This window comes from Mus musculus, chromosome 3 (genome assembly GCF_000001635.26).
Source record: "Mus musculus strain C57BL/6J chromosome 3, GRCm38.p6 C57BL/6J".
Classification (NCBI taxonomy): domain Eukaryota; kingdom Metazoa; phylum Chordata; class Mammalia; order Rodentia; family Muridae; genus Mus; species Mus musculus.
In genome coordinates, this window is record NC_000069.6 from 5,206,812 (window position 1) to 5,223,067 (window position 16,256).

A 16,256-nucleotide genomic window follows, 5' to 3' on the forward strand; every position below is an offset into this window, starting at 1 on the left:
AATCATTTAACTTTCATGAATTTACAACATGTTCAGGAAAATACATCTTTAATATTTCCTATAAAATTATATATAAGCACATTCATTATGATAACTTATTATATTATAAAACGTTCTCAAAGACTTATAAAATATCATGAAATAGGCCTGAAACTGTGGTGTCTGTATCATAATAATGAAGAATCTAAGAAAAAGCAAAGTTTCTAATCATTTGAATCAGATGCAACTAGGAAACGTCTAAGTTAATTTTTTCTGTGTATCTACTTGACTTTTCAAATGTGCTATATTTTTAAGGAAGGAATAAAATGATGCCAGATTACATGTCAAGAAGTTAGTTACACAGATATCTAGTACTTTGTATCTTGGTCACCTTGAAGACCTTGGATTTGAATAAGGGACTTGCTAATATCAGTCCTATGATGTTCATGTGATAACATTAAATGCCTTACACAGGAAGAAACACTTCAGACTCTCATTTTCATTGTCTGACAACCTGAATTGCAGAATGCACTAATTGTGTGCAGTCCATAATACGGATACACACACATTTACATGCATACAGACACACACACACATTTAATTATGCAAAGAAGCATACAAAAATTCTGAGGACAAAAGTGGTACTGCCATGAAATTAAGAAGGTCTAGACAAAAAGTTCTCTGCACCTCTCAACTAGATCTATTTGCTTCCCAATTCCTAATTCCTAATTTACAAGAAAACATAATCATAAACTATGACTCAATATACTTTAAAGCAGTTATGGGAGGGAGGGAGAAAGAGGCTAGGAGAAGACTACCTTTTTTCTAGGCCACAAAGGGTCGACGGCCTAATTATTTTTAAGTATAATCCAACCAACCTTTTCTCATGCTTAGCTGCGCTGAGTGACACTATTTGTGATGCCCAGTGTGCTGAAACTGAGCAGGTTGCTGTCAGTTTAAAAATGACTATAATAAAAGTGACCATGAAGATGGATCTTCTGATTTTGAGTTTCTAATCAGTCATCTGTGAAGAACACTTTTGCTTTGATTCAGCAGACTGGTGACAGCCATGATTGATAGTGCATGAGGGGGAGTAAAGGTTATTAACTGTCTTCCTATTAAGTGCAATGTATTACCCCTCTAGGTGTGTCTCATACGTTAAGTTAAAATACTTACTTAGGTAAGGTCAAGAATGGACTCTATGGAGATAGTATTCATCCAGCTGAAAATGACTGATGTGTTCTTGCATTTTTTTTAGGTGTAGCATTTAAACTGACTTTAATTCCTTGTTTTATTCATTAGCAGAGTGTACATACTGAAAACACTAAGGGAACAAGAGACTTTGCTGAGTGTAAAGATCTGCATTTAGAGCTAGCTATATAGCACTCAGATACATATATATCTGTATAGCATTCAGGTGGACTCCTAATCATCCATTATTTTGTATGATCTATAAGGGTGATGTTTTAAAGGAGACAGTAAAATTGTCTGTCTAGAAATAAATGCTTTATATATGCAAGATTCTTTAAAATTCTATCATTCATAAATGAAAAGTTTGTAACAAAAAAGCATTTAATGTCAATACATCAAAAATTCAAAAGAACTATTAAATTCCTGGACATTTCAGCTTAAAGGTATTAAGTGATTAATTTTACCTCTTTAAGTTTTCTAGCAATTACAAATGATGTACATATAATTGCACATTTTAGTGTCAATGTAATACATGCCCTTCACTTGAATACTATGTATGCACATATGCAAATAAAGATCCTAAGGTATTTAAAGTTTTCCAGTAACTTTAATATAGCTTTAAGCAGAACAACGAAATCTTAGCATTTAATATTTATTCTGTGAGCATGAGCATTTACTCATACTTTTACAGAATCCAAAATACATTGAAGTATTTTTGAACATTATACTTATTTTTAAAACTTTTTCTTTTTATGGGCTTTGCTTTACAAGAAAACAAGATACGCAAATAAAGTTCTTTTAAAGTATGGCAAGCTATTTCCTCATGTATTCACACTGTAAGTATTCAAGAATAAGGTGATTTAGCCATATAGATTTGAAGACAATGGTATCCATTTAGATTGAAACCAAATTTCAATTCTGTGGTTTTTCGCAGATATTCACAGATCAGATTTGTACAAGATAATGTTATCTGAACATTCTCAGCATTCCAGTTTAGAGAAGACCGTGTTATCCCTGAAAGTTGTCTTTTAGCATATCCTGGGTTGTTTTCCAGGAGACTTTATGCCTGTTTTGATCCTTAATTATCTATATTGTGTAACTGTGATATTTTACTAGAGATATTCATCAATAACAAAATATAGGGCAAGTAAGAAAACCCAACTCAAGATCTCATTGAATTTTCTAAGGCTCAAAACTTGGCCCTCTGTCCTGCTTTTCTTCATCTGGCAACTGCTGTCTTTCAGTCTTTCCAGTTCTCCAGTATTTTATTTATGCCAAATAAAATTTAAAGTCTCACACACCAGAAGCTTTTATTAAAAAGTTAAATAAAATGTTTTTAAAGTTGCTTATTTAATGTACTGTTTCTGTGCATACTGTTTACATGCCACTTAAGTGAACTTAAACTTTTAGAATCCATACAAAGTTCCCTCAATAAGACCCATGAGCTTTATTAGTAAATGGATTCTCTATTCTATCCAATTTCAACAGGAAAACTTTGAAAACAGTGACAAAGTTAGAGATGCTTGGGGAACAGGTACCCCATGGCAACCTTATAGATTCTTATACAAATCACTGCCAATGGCTTCAGGGGGCAGAGGGGAAGTTTAAATTAAAAAGGAAGGTTATGCTTATTTCTCAAAAAAGAAAAGCCTGTCTTAGTTTACAGTTTGTCAGTGAACAATATAGTTCCAATCTGCTCCATATTAGACAATGCTCTTCAATGCTAATAAAATGTTTTCTTTCCATTTGGTTAATTAGCAGACTCTTCAAGAAGGGGGAAGGGATACAAAGACCAGGTAGGGCTGGAAGAAGCATTTTTTTTTTTTTTTTTTGGTCTCCTCTGCTTTTTCTCTTTATGGAAAAAAGATCTAGAACTTATGCAACAGACCAAAACACAATATATGAAAAGAAAAAGACAGTTTAAACTGAAGTTTAGGGCGTTCCCAAGTATTAGTGTTGAGTCACATTTCACATAACACTGACAGATAATAGTAATTTCTTATCATAACATTGTTATCCTTTTGGACCTGGAAAGCAAAATGCTTCATTTGTGTTGCTTAAGCAAATGACAGACTTGGCAAAGAAACCGTAGGCTTTGGGATAAGTCTTAAACATCTCTGAAGCTACTGGGATTTCGTTTGTGGACTACTGAAGCCGAAAGCAGATAGCTTTGGTTTATAATTTACAGAACTGGGACTCATTTGAGCTGCATGGATCTCTAGTTCTCCTTTCCCTCTTCAGAACTAAGTCGTATGGTAAGGCAATAAACAGATATGCACACACGTAGTCTGACATGGAGGCCGCAGTGGCTGTCCACTGCGAGCCCATGTGTGTGAGTGCAGTGGCCACTCGGCTTTTCCGCACATTCTTCCCTGCTGCTGTTGCCGCTGTCACGTCAGCCGGTGATTTGATAGGCTTGTCGGGTTGCCATGGTGTTGACTTCTTGCCTCCAAGGGGCTGCCCAATGACTGGAGGTCTGGGATTAAAGCGGGAAGAGGCAGCGGCCACAGCGATTTTCTGAGGCAGCTGCATCAGCTAGAAGAAGAAAAGGGACGAGGACTTTAGCCTGCTCTCCCTCTCAGGGCTCACAGTGAGGGAAAGAATAGAAAGGGTGGCCTGGTGAAACAGTGACCTTCGCAAACCAAAAGACACAAGGGAGGGTGGGAGACCACTAGGGAATAACTCTTGGCACACTGCACGTGCCAAGAAGAAAAATATTCCATAATTCGCTATTCACAATCACAGCCGGATAGGGTGGAAGAATTCAGAGTGAGGTAAAAGGTGTTTTAAAAGGTTCTGTTGCCCATCCCTCTACATCCAAGCCTTCATTCCCGCAGTGCGGTCAGTTGACAAAGAGACGCTTTTCAGAGAACTTTAAATCTCAGTCAGGCACTCATTTCAAGAACAGAAAGGGCGGTTAGTTGGCCATCAGGTGCAAGGAGTCAGGGGCAGAGACTGGGAATCCAGGAGCACGCTCCGTGTGCAATCCCCAGACGGAAACTGTAAACTGCGGGCTGCAGAGGAAAGAGCTCGCTTCTGTTATAAATTAGGAGTTAGGTGAAGGTTACGCAAAGAAGAAAAGGGAAAGTAAAGCTGCTAAAAGAATAGAGTAAAACCCCTGGGAGTTCAACTTGAAATCCCCCCCTCTCACTCCCTAACCCAAGGGGAGGAGGAGGAAGAGGAGGAGAGCACATTCTGGTGTGATGAGAACTCTCTGGAATGTCTGGAGGAGAGGTTTGAAGTACGAGGGTAAGAAGACCCCAGTTGCCAAATAAATGGCAGGAGAGAGGTGGGGGAGGGGAGGAACAGTGGAGACTTGTCCAGATTCACCGGAGGGGCTCAGCACCAGTGGGATTCCAGTAGAATGGAAACAGAGGTTTAGTTTAGGCTCCGAGCATACTGAGGGAGGAAGTGACTTGCTGTGAGTAGGAACTATGGCGAAGGTGCAAGCAGCTGAGTGCGAGGATGAAAAGGCAGCCTAAGTCAACTGGAAGGACTCCAGGCAGAAGCCATGGTCCTACACTGTATGCCGTGGGCAGAAGATGAAGGTGACAGTGGGTGGGTCAGAGTTCCAGGGAAGGGTGAGAAGCGCTCAAGCCATATGTCCTAGCTCGGCGCCCCTCTCCCAGCGACTCGGGGACTTTCCGGGAAGGACCAGCTGAGGGTCTCCAGAGTCGCAAGTCCCAAACATATGCCTCACTAACTACTTTATGGCCACTTTCTTTCATTGATCCTCTTTAGCAAACAAACACAAAGCCTTTGCAGCAACACTTGCCCTGCCCGCAGCTAGAATGTCCTAAGCTCTTAGCGACAGCAAATCTGACATTTCCAAATAAATCGTTTTTTTCCTCATCCTAGGTTGGGGGATTTTCGTCTTTGTTTTCCTATGTAATCCGGGATTCATATTTTAAAATGAGGAGACGACAACTCCAGCCTCAACTTTGTAAACCTAGTAGTAGTCACTTTTATTTGCATATTAATTTTTGCTAATCAGAAGTTACTCAGTTTGGAGGAAAACGCCGGCAAAGAAACCTACTGGTCTGCATCTACCGGAAAATTACACTAGTCTGGCAGGCACCATTAAGCAAGACCCCTTGAGTTGTCTCTGAAATCTACCTTTAAAAATAAGGAAAGTATTTATTTTAAAGTAGCCCCTTTTCAAACGCCGTTTCTGCCCGAGGTTTTTCTAGACAAGTCAAAGGGTTGTTGAATTATTCATTATTGTAATTACTATCATCATTGTCATTACCCCCTTCCATGTGGAAATAATTTTATTATCGTAATTTGATATCTGAAGAATTTCCTGTTAGTCGTTTGATAATCATTTCTTCTACTGAAAAGAAAAGTTTTGTTTATAAATGAGATAGAGAAAATGCTTTGATGTTTGCTATAGATTTCCGTTTATCTAATCGATCGGAATGCCAATAAAATCGATTAAAGGTTTAGTGTTTTACAAACAACCATTTTGTGCTTTTTGATTTTACGTTCAGAATGATTTTAATAAAGCTAATGTTTTCCTTTAACAGTCTCTCTTTAAAAAAAAAAGCTTCATCGTTTTCCCTTTTATTGTAAGAAGTTCCCACTTGAGGTTCACCAAATTAAAAAATACACACAAAAAATAAGCAATGGTTTAAATTTCATTCTCTTTCTGCCAGAGGTATTTAAATAAAGACCTTTAAAATCTTGGTGAATGATACCAATCATTCAGTGATTATGGGATATTAAATTAAACTTAGATAAATCCGCACTGAAGGAGGCAGGACCCAATCCTGAATTTATTTCCCATTTTCTCTAAAAGCATCACTGCGCTCCTCTCCTTGCAATGACAATGTGCCAAATCTGGGCATTTTGAAAACATTTTCCATATGCTTTAGCGGGGGACTGATAGAAGAAGAGAAGGGGATGATCTTTTGCTCTGAGGTATTTCATTTAACCTTTTCTCTTACACGTTAACTGATAATTCTTTAAAACAAAAGTTTGAAAATAATTTAATGCACTGTGCCTTTTCCACATTGCTGTTTATCCCTAAAATGCAGTTTTGCTTATAATCTAATGTGAAGCTATCATTTGTGTACCCTGACGACATTTTGTTTAAAAATAGTTAATCAATTTGGTCTCTGCTGGTTGTCTTTGTAATTAAATGTGGACTTAATTATATATTTGGGAACTTAAATCAGATAGGCTGTTTGTGATAGAATTCAATGGAGCTTTTGTGCCTCATATTTGAGGACATTCCCTACAATGGTGCTGGCTTTTCCTTAACCAGTATATCTGTACTATTGTCTTAAAGTGAATGTTTAGATAAATGTAGTGTCATGTTTTAAAATGCTTTTATTTGGTAGCCAGCTCAGAATACCATTTCTATAGAAGTTTATTGACATGATTTTAAAAGATCACAATTTTGTCTTCTATTCCACGATCAGTTATTTCTTTCTCTCCTGTTTTTTTCTTTGTTTTTGTTTTTGTTTTTGTTTTTTGTTTTGTTTGTTTGTTTTCCATCTCTATCTTTTCACATCTGGATTGTTCCGTTGGAGCTTCTCCCCAGACTAATAGCTCCATATGTTAGAGGAGAATGGGCTTGTGATCCTGGGCTTGTGTGCTTTGTGGGTGGTAGTGGTGATAAGAAGTCCTCCTTAATTGCAATAAGCGATGTTGAAGAGCTTGTGAAGTTAGTCAACTGCTATTGTTTGGGAAGAGTCCCCGTCTGATTTTGTTTATAAACACTGGGCTTGATGCCCAGAGGGAAAAGAGGTCACTGTACTATCTGAGCTCTGACCTCCAGGAGGCCAGAGGGCTCTGACTCCCTCCCCCCCCTTTTTTTTCTTCTCTCCCTTAATTCTTCTCCCTCCCGTGGCACCCTGTGTAGCTCCTCCTTCCTTTCCCATTCTTAACTTTAACTGTGTCTGAGTTTACATAATGAGCTTTCCCACCCCAAAGGTCAGAGCCTCCAGAGAAAAGGTCTAAAGTAGATTGCCTCTGAAATAAAAGCCTAAAGTTTCTCCAGAAAGAGAAAAATCTATAAAGGTTTAGAGCAGAGACCTTGGAGCATGAGTGTTATTTTAAGATAAATAAGTAAATAAATATGTAAGTAAATAAATAATAGTATAAAGGAGATAAGAACCAGTCTAGAGGAAATCAGAAAGGGATTCAAGTGTCCACAAATACTACACACATACAGAGAGGCTTAACATGCTCTCTCCCCTTTGAATGCCACTGCGTTTACCTCTCATATCAAAGATGGTATGTTGCTTCTCCACGTTAACTCATATTGTAACACATACGGGCAGACGCTCGCGCTTGCGTGCACACACACACACAAACACACACACACACACACCTTTGTTACTGCTCCAGGAAACACACTTTGTTCATAATAAGGTTTGGACAGACACACACACCTTTTGAATTATCTCACTGTAAATCTGTGCTTGAGACACCTTCCCAAGCAAGCCCTGTACTTTTCCGTTCATTTTCAATCAATGTCCCATTTCCTCCTGACCTATGCAAATCCTCATATCCCTACACACACACACACACACACACACGGGAGAGAGAGAGAGAGAGAGAGAGAGAGAGAGAGAGAGAGAGAGAGAGAGAGAGAGAGCAGTCTTTGGTATCAAGTTTTAAGTGGATTGGAATGAGCTGCTGAGTTAAACAAAAATGTTAGTTAACAGACTGCCTTTGTTAAATGGCCCCTGGGTGGAGAAGATTCAACAAAAAAGAGGAAGGAGGGGGGCGGTTAAGGATCTGAAAGTGTCTGCTTTGCTCTAAAGAGATCCTAATGCTGAAATCTTGTAATACCTTGTTTCAAACAGAGCTTATCTATAGAGCCCAGAAACCCGGTCAAAAGACTGGGAACCTTACCCTTGGGCTGGAGTTGTTCTTGAACTGGAGGATGCCGGGGAGAGGGAGGTGGGGCATTATTAGCGACTTGGTGAGGGGAGGGCAGACTGGAAGAAAGGACAGCTGGCGACTCTTTATCCGGTTTGGAAAGCCCAGAGTGTCCTCAGCGTGGATTTGTGAAATAAACTGCTCCAAGGAAAAAAGTCTAGAAGTAGAAGTTACCTTTTGTTTCAATGTTAATTGTCCCTCATCTTCAACACTCAACACCTAAACACTTGATGTAGCCTTGGGGTTCGCCAACAGTTAAAGACTCTGGCAAGGTTCTAGTGGTAGGAGAGAATTGAGCTCCGCTAGGGTAACTAGCGAAAGTTCTCCGTGCATGAGGAAAAACTAAAAAATAAAATAAAATAAAAAGTTCTCCTTTCACTTTGAAAAATAAAGTAGGCAGCGCTCCTTTAGAGTGGCGGCAGGTTGGTGGAGTTTAAGTACCTTGAGACACTGCTTGTGAGTGGATTTGAAATCAGGGTCCAAGGTGCAGGGGCAGGGCTCTGCAGAGGGGACAAGCTGGGGGATTCTCAGTCGATCCGCCTAGAGTGAAATCTTCCTTGGCCCAGGCGGGAGGCTGTGTTCCTCCCCTGCTCCGAAGCAGCCTGCAGGCAGGGCTTGGGTTCGCCCTGGTCGACGCATCCCTGCTGGCGACCCACCCAGCGCAGACCAGCCAAGGATCCTGCCAACAGCTCTTCTAGCGCTGGCAGTGTGCTCTGAGGCCAAGCCCTGGAGGAGACTCTTGACTCTATGCTAGTGTTCTCTGCCCCTTCGCCTGAGCCCATTAACCCCCGACCTCACCCCCAGCCTCTCTTCTTAGGAAAGCGGTAAAAGAAGAACGGGGAGAGATGATTAAAAACAAAATACACACAAACACACAAGCTTTTGGAGGGCAACAGTCCAGGCACAGAAGGGATTGCAAAAGTGGGCAAAGGACCTCAATCTGTTCTGCTTTTGTTTCCTTAGAATTCAATAACTGCCCTCTCTACCCAACACACACACACAGACACACACACACACACACACAGAGAGAGAGAGAGAGAGAGAGAGAGAGAGAGAGAGAGAGAGAGAGAGAGGGAGGGAGAGGGAGAGGGAGAGGGAGAGGGAGAGAGAGAGAGAGAAGAGAGCGAGGGAGCTATAGTTTGCAAGAAAGAGAGGAGGGGTAATGGTGTTGGGATCACTAGCCACAAAAATGTTTAAATAATTTTGTTGACATTTGCTGGGTTTGATATTAATGACATTAATATTATTGATAACGTTTCAGGGAGGGTAAAGCAGCAAAAGAAATAAAGAATTTGTGGATGCAATGATCATTTTCCTTGTCCACCATGGCAGAAGTAGACCCTTTCTTCACCTGAACCTGAAACAGACTTATTACTCTCAGGTGTTTTCTTCATCACCTGCATTTGCCTGCCTGCAATAGCAGGAAATGGTTTTTCCATCAGCAAGCTTGTACACTGAGCTCTTTCCAGCAAAAGGCTTGATTTTTGCTGATTTCAACTTGAAAGTTTCCCCTGCTTTCATTTCCCCTTAGTCTCGTGAAAAGTCCACCCCTTTTCTCCAGGCAGACACCTCAGATAGTTTGTTATTATTATGGCTTTATCTAGGGTGTTTTTCTGTAAACATCCTCTCCCCCCCCCAGCCCCCCCCGCCCCCGCCCCCGCCCCCAGTGTGCAACATGTTTCTTAACCCTACTAAGGTGCAATGGGAGGGTTCCTGGTGAAGTTGCTGTGTGAAGGTAGGGCGACTATAAACAAAATAACTTTAAAATCTTAGAAACTCTTTCACTGTGAACAGATTTCTTCCCAAAGATGTTGGAAATAGGAGTCTCTTGAGACAGAATTTGCTTTTCTGTTGCCATTTAGTGGCTTTGGTTTCTAAAACACGGCTTCATGTAGCCACTCCAGATTTCTAAGATGGCATTGCCTTTTCCTCTTACCAAAGACCACATCTAGGTTTTATTCTCTGCTTTGAATTTTCATTGTAAAGTTAGCTAGTTGCTGAATGCAAGCAGCTTTTCAGATATGGGCCTAGGTCTGATCTTGCAGGGAGGAGTATAATTTTATCCACACAGATGTTTTGTTCTATTTGCATTTGTCCTAGGATGTAAGGCGTATACACTGATAGGACAAGGGTATTAGACCCAGGAAGACATATTTACTGTCTCTGAACTCTCAGTGATGTGCTACAAATCTTGCTGTTGCTATAAACCTTGTTTGGTACCTTTGGTTTTTAAGGACTAAAACAAGGTTTTGAAGCAGATCCTGGCAATCCAAAACTTCAAAGGCCTGTCAGCTCAGAAGTGGCTGGTGCCTCACCTGCTCAGGAAGCTGGGCAGCACTGGTGTTTCCTGTTTGCAGCTCATTTGATTGGTTACTCTTATTTTCATTATATGATTCCAGGTTTTAAAATATTACATAGATGGTGTCTACTTATGACCTCTTGTGTAGTAGTGTATCAAGATGCAATTCATATATATATATATACAGATATATTATATATATATATATATATATATATATATATATATATATATATATCCCACATTCAGTAGGGGGTATTTAAAAGTATGTCTATTCCGAGTGTTAGTTAATTATCTTTTAATGAAAGTGTCACTCATATTCACATCTGTAATATTGGAAAGAGATAATTAGATTTTCAAATGAGAATCAGGCACCTTAAATTTTGCACCAGAAAATACCAAATATATTTCACTCTAATGAGATCTGTATTGGGGTTTTAAAATTCATCATAATGTGCTTCCAGAAAGATAACTGAACAGTCTAGAAAGATGAAAGCTTTTCTTCCATAAGTCCTTTTAAACCATTACATTCAACTTATGCGATTCTGATAAAATATTCAAGAATATTACATAAAATCTAGGCTGTACCCTAGTATCACTCTTACAACCCGAACTTACTCTCATTTGGAAGTTTACTTTGACTAAACTAACCACTTCCACCTCCCTTGTAGGTTTTCTCTAGCGTAAATGCAAGTGCAAGATATAGTTTTAAATAGAATGCCTGAGGATCCAGAGAGAAATCTCTCCTTTGAAAGAGGTTGAACTGGGTGTTGTTTGCTCACACTGACTGGCACTCTTTATTTACATACATCTGCATATTTGCTCAGGCCTTAGTATTTAGCTGTTAAAGTACTTCTGAGTGCGTAGTAGAATAAACCAACCCAGAGAAAAGCTCTTAATTACCTTGACTTGTATTTCTCCTTAAAGCTCCCTGGTAAACATATCTTTGGTGTGAGAGTAATTATTTTGCCTGGGTTTTTTTTTTTTTTGTTTTTGTTTTTGTTTTTTTTTTTTTTAATCTAGAACTCTAAAAAGGCATTTCTTAGGAATGAGTTGTGCTTTTATATTCTTCTCTTTGCTGTCTCTGTGTGAGAGTGTGTTCGTGTGTGTCTAATGAAGTTTGAGAGTTGTGCGCAGGGGCGCATGGGGTGCGAGCCCCGGAGGTCCCCATCCTCCGTCTCCTTAGTCGCCTCGTCCAGGGCTCCAGCCGCAACGCTAGGAGCCCTGGAAGTCGCGAGGCTCCCAGGCTGCTTTGAGTCCTGGCTGCGCGTCATTTGCAGTCTGGGGAATGTTGATCACCTCACTAATTACACCTCTCCCCCCTCCCTCCCCCTCTCCCTCGCTCTCCTCTCTCATTCCCAGAGTGCATATCGGGAATAGACACACAAAGACATGCGCACTCAACTTAATCAGCCATTTTTTTTAAACAGGGCTAAAACGATAATAATTAGCAGAATAAAGACATATCGGATTTTCATTTCCTTTCCTCCTTTTCCCAACCCCTTCACAAGCAAACAGCGAGACCGCGGTCGGCACATGCTTTAACTCCTCCCGGAACCCCGAGGACCGCTCCGTGCTCCCCACTTTTTGCTCCAGCGTTTTTATTTTCACCCAATAAAGTTCGAGGATTATTTTTTTATTTTTTATTCTTTTTAATGAACCCTCTCGTTTTACTTGGATGTGATCAGCTGTACGTAAAATAAAAGCAAAACAAAAAAGAGGCGAAGATCGAGTAGGAACTGCAGGGAAATGGAAAGTAAGTTTTTTCTTTAACTTTTATTGAGTAGTTTGTGTTAAATTTAGGTCGAGTATCGATTATCTTTCCAGCCTGATCTTGCACAATCTTTGATATTTCGCTCACTCTCTCTCCCTCTCCCTCTCCGCCTCTCTACCCCTAGATCGCTTGCTACCGCTCGCCCTAGCACACGTACCCTCATCCCGACCACCTCTTCCGCTCTGCCCCCCTTTTCCATCTCTTTCCCCCGTTTTTTTTTTGGCTCAAAGATTTGCTCTGCTGAGGGAGGGAGAAGGCACAGGCGGAGGGGGGATTGGGGCTGGAGGTGGGGGGGAGGCATGCTTTTCAAGATTTAACTTTTGTATTAAGTGACTTTCGGCCGAGCAGTTTTCTGTCTTTTTCTCAGTCTTTTCGGGTTCTGCTTTCCTCGGGAGCCGGAGACACTCTGGTGATCCGGCGAAGCTGTCATTTCGGCAGCGGCTCGGACATTATCTGGGGTCCTCGCTCGCTCCGCGTCCCTGCACCCCATCGAGATGATGTTTCCTCTGCACACATTCTCCGAAAGTTTGGACAGTGGTCGGTGGGGCTCGCAGCCCCCCTCTCCTCTCCTCTCCCTTGATCCTCCCCTGTACTCTTCTCGGTTTCCTTTTCATCTTCCTTTTCCCTTCTCCACCCTTTCTCAAGTTCCCGAAGGGCACTCACTGCGCGGGGCTGTGGCAGGCCAGGGCTGGTGCGCGCGAGGCGCCGGGCCCGGGAGGATGGGCGAGCGCGGGGCTTGGCTGCAGGTAGACACCGGTCTGCGGAGCGCGGCCGGCAGCGGCAGGCCCTGGCGGCTCTTGGCTGCACGGGCGCTGCGGACCTGGTAGGTCCGTTAGGAGGCGGGATCTCCCGGCCTATGTCCGCAGACCTGGGAGTGGAGGCAGCTCGCCCCGGGGTTTGGGGATTGATCGCCACACTAAGAGGACACCCGCGGCTGGAGATCAAGAGCCTTTGCTTTCTTTTTTGGTAAAGGGCAAGGGTGTGTGTGTGTGTGTGTGTGTGTGTGTGTGTGTGTGTGTGTGTGTAAAGGAGATGTGGCTGACTGTGGGAATTGATGCATTTTACACACACACACACACACACACACACACACACACACACTCACTACAGGGTTCCATGTCTGCAAATGAACTTCACCTCCTCAGCTTCAGCTGGCACCAAGCATGCCTTCTGACCTGATATGATCAGTTAGGCTACCAGGGGCTGGAGTGAGCCTGGTCTCGCTTCTTTTCCTTTTCCTTTTCCTTTTCTTTTCTTTTCTTTTCTTTTCTTTTCTTTTCTTTTCTTTTCTTTTCTTTTCTTCTCTTCTCTTCTCTTCTCTTCTCTTCTCTTCTCCTCTCCTCTCCTCTCCTCTCCTCTCCCTCCCCTCCCCTTCCCTCTTCTCTCCTTTCCTTTCCCTTCCCTTCCCTTCCCTTCCCTTCCCTTCCCTTCCCTTCCCTTCCCTTCCCTTCCCTTCCCTTCTCTTCTCTTCTCTTCTCTTCTCTTCTCTTCTCTTCTCTTCTCTTCTCTTCTCTTCTCTTCTCTTCTCTTTTTTTCCTCTCTCTCTCTTTCCCCCTCCCTCCCTCCGTCCCTTTCCATTCCTTTTGCTCTTTTCTATCAGAAAAAATAAAATAAAATTTTTCTATAATTGTATAAAAGTTCCTCAGTGATGGCCAAGTTCCGGAATGTTCCCCCATCTTGCCCCCTCTCCCAGAAGACCATGCATTGGTTATTTCTTTTGTTACCTGTGATCCAAGCGAGGGGCTCCTTGAAGCGCTGGGTCTAGGGTTCGGCCCAGATATGAGGCTCCAGAGGAGCCTTCCGCTGTGTCTCCACAGTTCCGTGCGCCGTTCTGGAGAGGTTTTAGCTACCTTTCGGTGAGACACCCTCTTTGTAGGTACCAAAGGTTCAGATCACAAACATGGACACCCCCCCCCCAAACACACACACACACACACACACACACACACACACACACTCACAGTCAACACTCACAGAACACACATTCGCCCCACTCCCCCCACCTCTAGCCCCAACCTTGCCTTCACTTTCCCCCTCCCCCAAAAAGCACACACAGAACAACATCCCCCACCAGCACCAAACAAAAACCCAAAGACAAGTTCAGTGGACGAAGATGGTGTATTGACACTGACTCAGACAGAGGCAGGTTCACCAAGAAATCTAGCGTTGGTGATTTCTGACAGTTGCATTTCCTCTCCTTGAGCACCCCCCCCCCAACCCTTTATTAACTCTGTTCCATGTTTAATCAAGGATCATGTAGATGGCAAAAGGAGAGAGAGAGAGAGAGAGACACACACACACGGGACAGAGAGAGGAGAGAGGAAGAGAGAGAGGAGACTGGAAACAGGAGGGGTTTAATTTTTTCGTTTTTTTCCCCCTTTTTCCTTTCCTTCCCTTTCCCTTTCCATTTCCCTCCCTCCCTCCCTTTCTTTCTTTCTTTCTTTCTTTCTTTCTTTCTTTCTTTCTTTCTTTCTTTCTTTCTTTCTCTTTTTATAATTTTCTTCTCCTGGATTTTCAGTGGCGTGATCCCTATACACGTGGAGTGGTTAGACCTCATATGTAGTATTATATTTTTAGTTGGGTGAATGTTTGGAAGAGTCAGGGAGAGGCTGAGGCTGCCGCTGCCTTTTCGGTTGGTGCTTAGATTAAGGCTGAGACTTGGCTGCGATTGGGACGCGACAGTGACATGGGCATCGATCGCTTCCATTGAGAGCAAAGCAAAAACACAGCCCGGGTATGTAACACTTGCTGCCATCCACACTTGCTTTACCTTGTGTTTACTGACAAAACTGACGGAGCAAGCTCAGACTTCTTTCTTCCTTCCTTCCTTCCTTCCTTTCTTCCTTTCTTCCTTTCTTCCTTTCTTTCGCTTTTTGCTATTTTCTCTTTTCTAAATGAAGAATAAAAAGAATAATGTGTATAACATTTGTTGAAAAGGATGGGTTTTAATAACGCATAAAGGAAATTTGGGGATTATTTCACTGCATCTGTTACTATTTTAGAGTTTTCCTTCTCCACTAAGAAGCACATTAAATAAATAGAAGATTTTTTTCCAAATTAAAAATAAAATAAAATAAAAAGTAAATCCTTAAGGGAATGTTTGATATTGTTCAAGGGCTGTGGTTTCAAGCAGCAGGAAGGAACACAAAAAAATAAAAGATGGCTAGCCAGCTGTTTTAACCTCTTGCACCTGGCTTCAGTGTATGGATCATAAGGGTCAAACAGTTGTTTTTAATGGTTTTAATATTTATGGCATAAACTGCAGAGAGCATCGCTGTGTGTTTATTCAATAGCTGGCTGCTCATGTATTTAAAAAGTAAACTCTTATTGGAGTGTTTTCCTTTTTTATAGCAATGGAGATAGGGTCAATGAAATATGAGGGTTGCACCATAAATCGAAAAGTGAAATGTACCCAAGGAACAAAGGAAGGTCAGGTGAACTGGCTGTGTAAGTCACAGCAGCAGCACCCACTATGGGATAAGGCAGAGACAGTAGCTCTGGATCTGGGAAGTGAAAGTTTCTAACTTAATAAAAACAAGACAACACATTCGGCTCTATTGCAGTGTTTTGCAGCTTTTGGCAGGAGTAGTGCAACTCTTCATTAATTGTGAGCTAGTTGGATTATTTTAAAGGTGCTGCAACAGCAAGGGGAAACAGAAAGGAGACTGAGAAAATTGCTGTTTAATATTGAAGAATTTACTGCTTCCATTCTGACCATGAGCCTAAATTTACACAATGAAATCTGATTATCTATAATAACAATATTAGATCCAGCATTGGATGGATGAGAATTGAGGTGGTTTTGTTGATTGCAAGGGTTTAATGTTGCATTTCAGAATCTGATGTGGTTTGGTCTCCCTTCCATTAACTGGAAAACCCCTGAGGTTTTACAATTATTTCTTAAAGATAATACATTTAAGATTGCATTGGTAGGCTGAAGAAAAGTCATAAAGGCAAGAAGGGAAGCCCTTAATAACTCTTGAGGTTCAGACATGTTCAGCAGTTAGATTGGCTCTGACTTCACCAAGGGTCGACAATGTGTCATTTCCACGAAGCCAAATTGCCCTCTGCCTATATGATATTAATGTGCAAATCAATATTTCAGGGATTAAATTTCCCTTC

General features: G+C 41.6%; 1 protein-coding gene and 1 long non-coding RNA gene across 5 annotated transcripts in view; one reads left to right on the forward strand and one right to left on the reverse strand.

The window, feature by feature from the left end:
* The window catches only part of 2700069I18Rik (RIKEN cDNA 2700069I18 gene), a 43,000-nt gene extending 28,988 nt beyond the window's left edge, over positions 1-14,012 (reverse strand). The window contains exon 1 of the long non-coding RNA NR_045905.2: positions 13,859-14,012. This is a non-coding gene — a long non-coding RNA (RIKEN cDNA 2700069I18 gene). The remainder of the gene's footprint in view (positions 1-13,858) is intronic.
* Positions 11,407-16,256, forward strand: part of Zfhx4 (zinc finger homeodomain 4) — a 197,644-nt gene continuing 192,794 nt past the window's right edge. Inside the window, exon 1 of one of the 4 annotated variants that reach the window (XM_006530105.4) lies at positions 11,407-12,116. The gene's annotated coding sequence lies outside the window, so the exon portion shown is untranslated. Of the gene's footprint in view, positions 12,117-14,383; positions 14,869-16,256 lie in introns of those variants that run through there. The other 3 variants (NM_030708.2, XM_006530106.3, NM_001368671.1) reach the window with 3 other exon arrangements.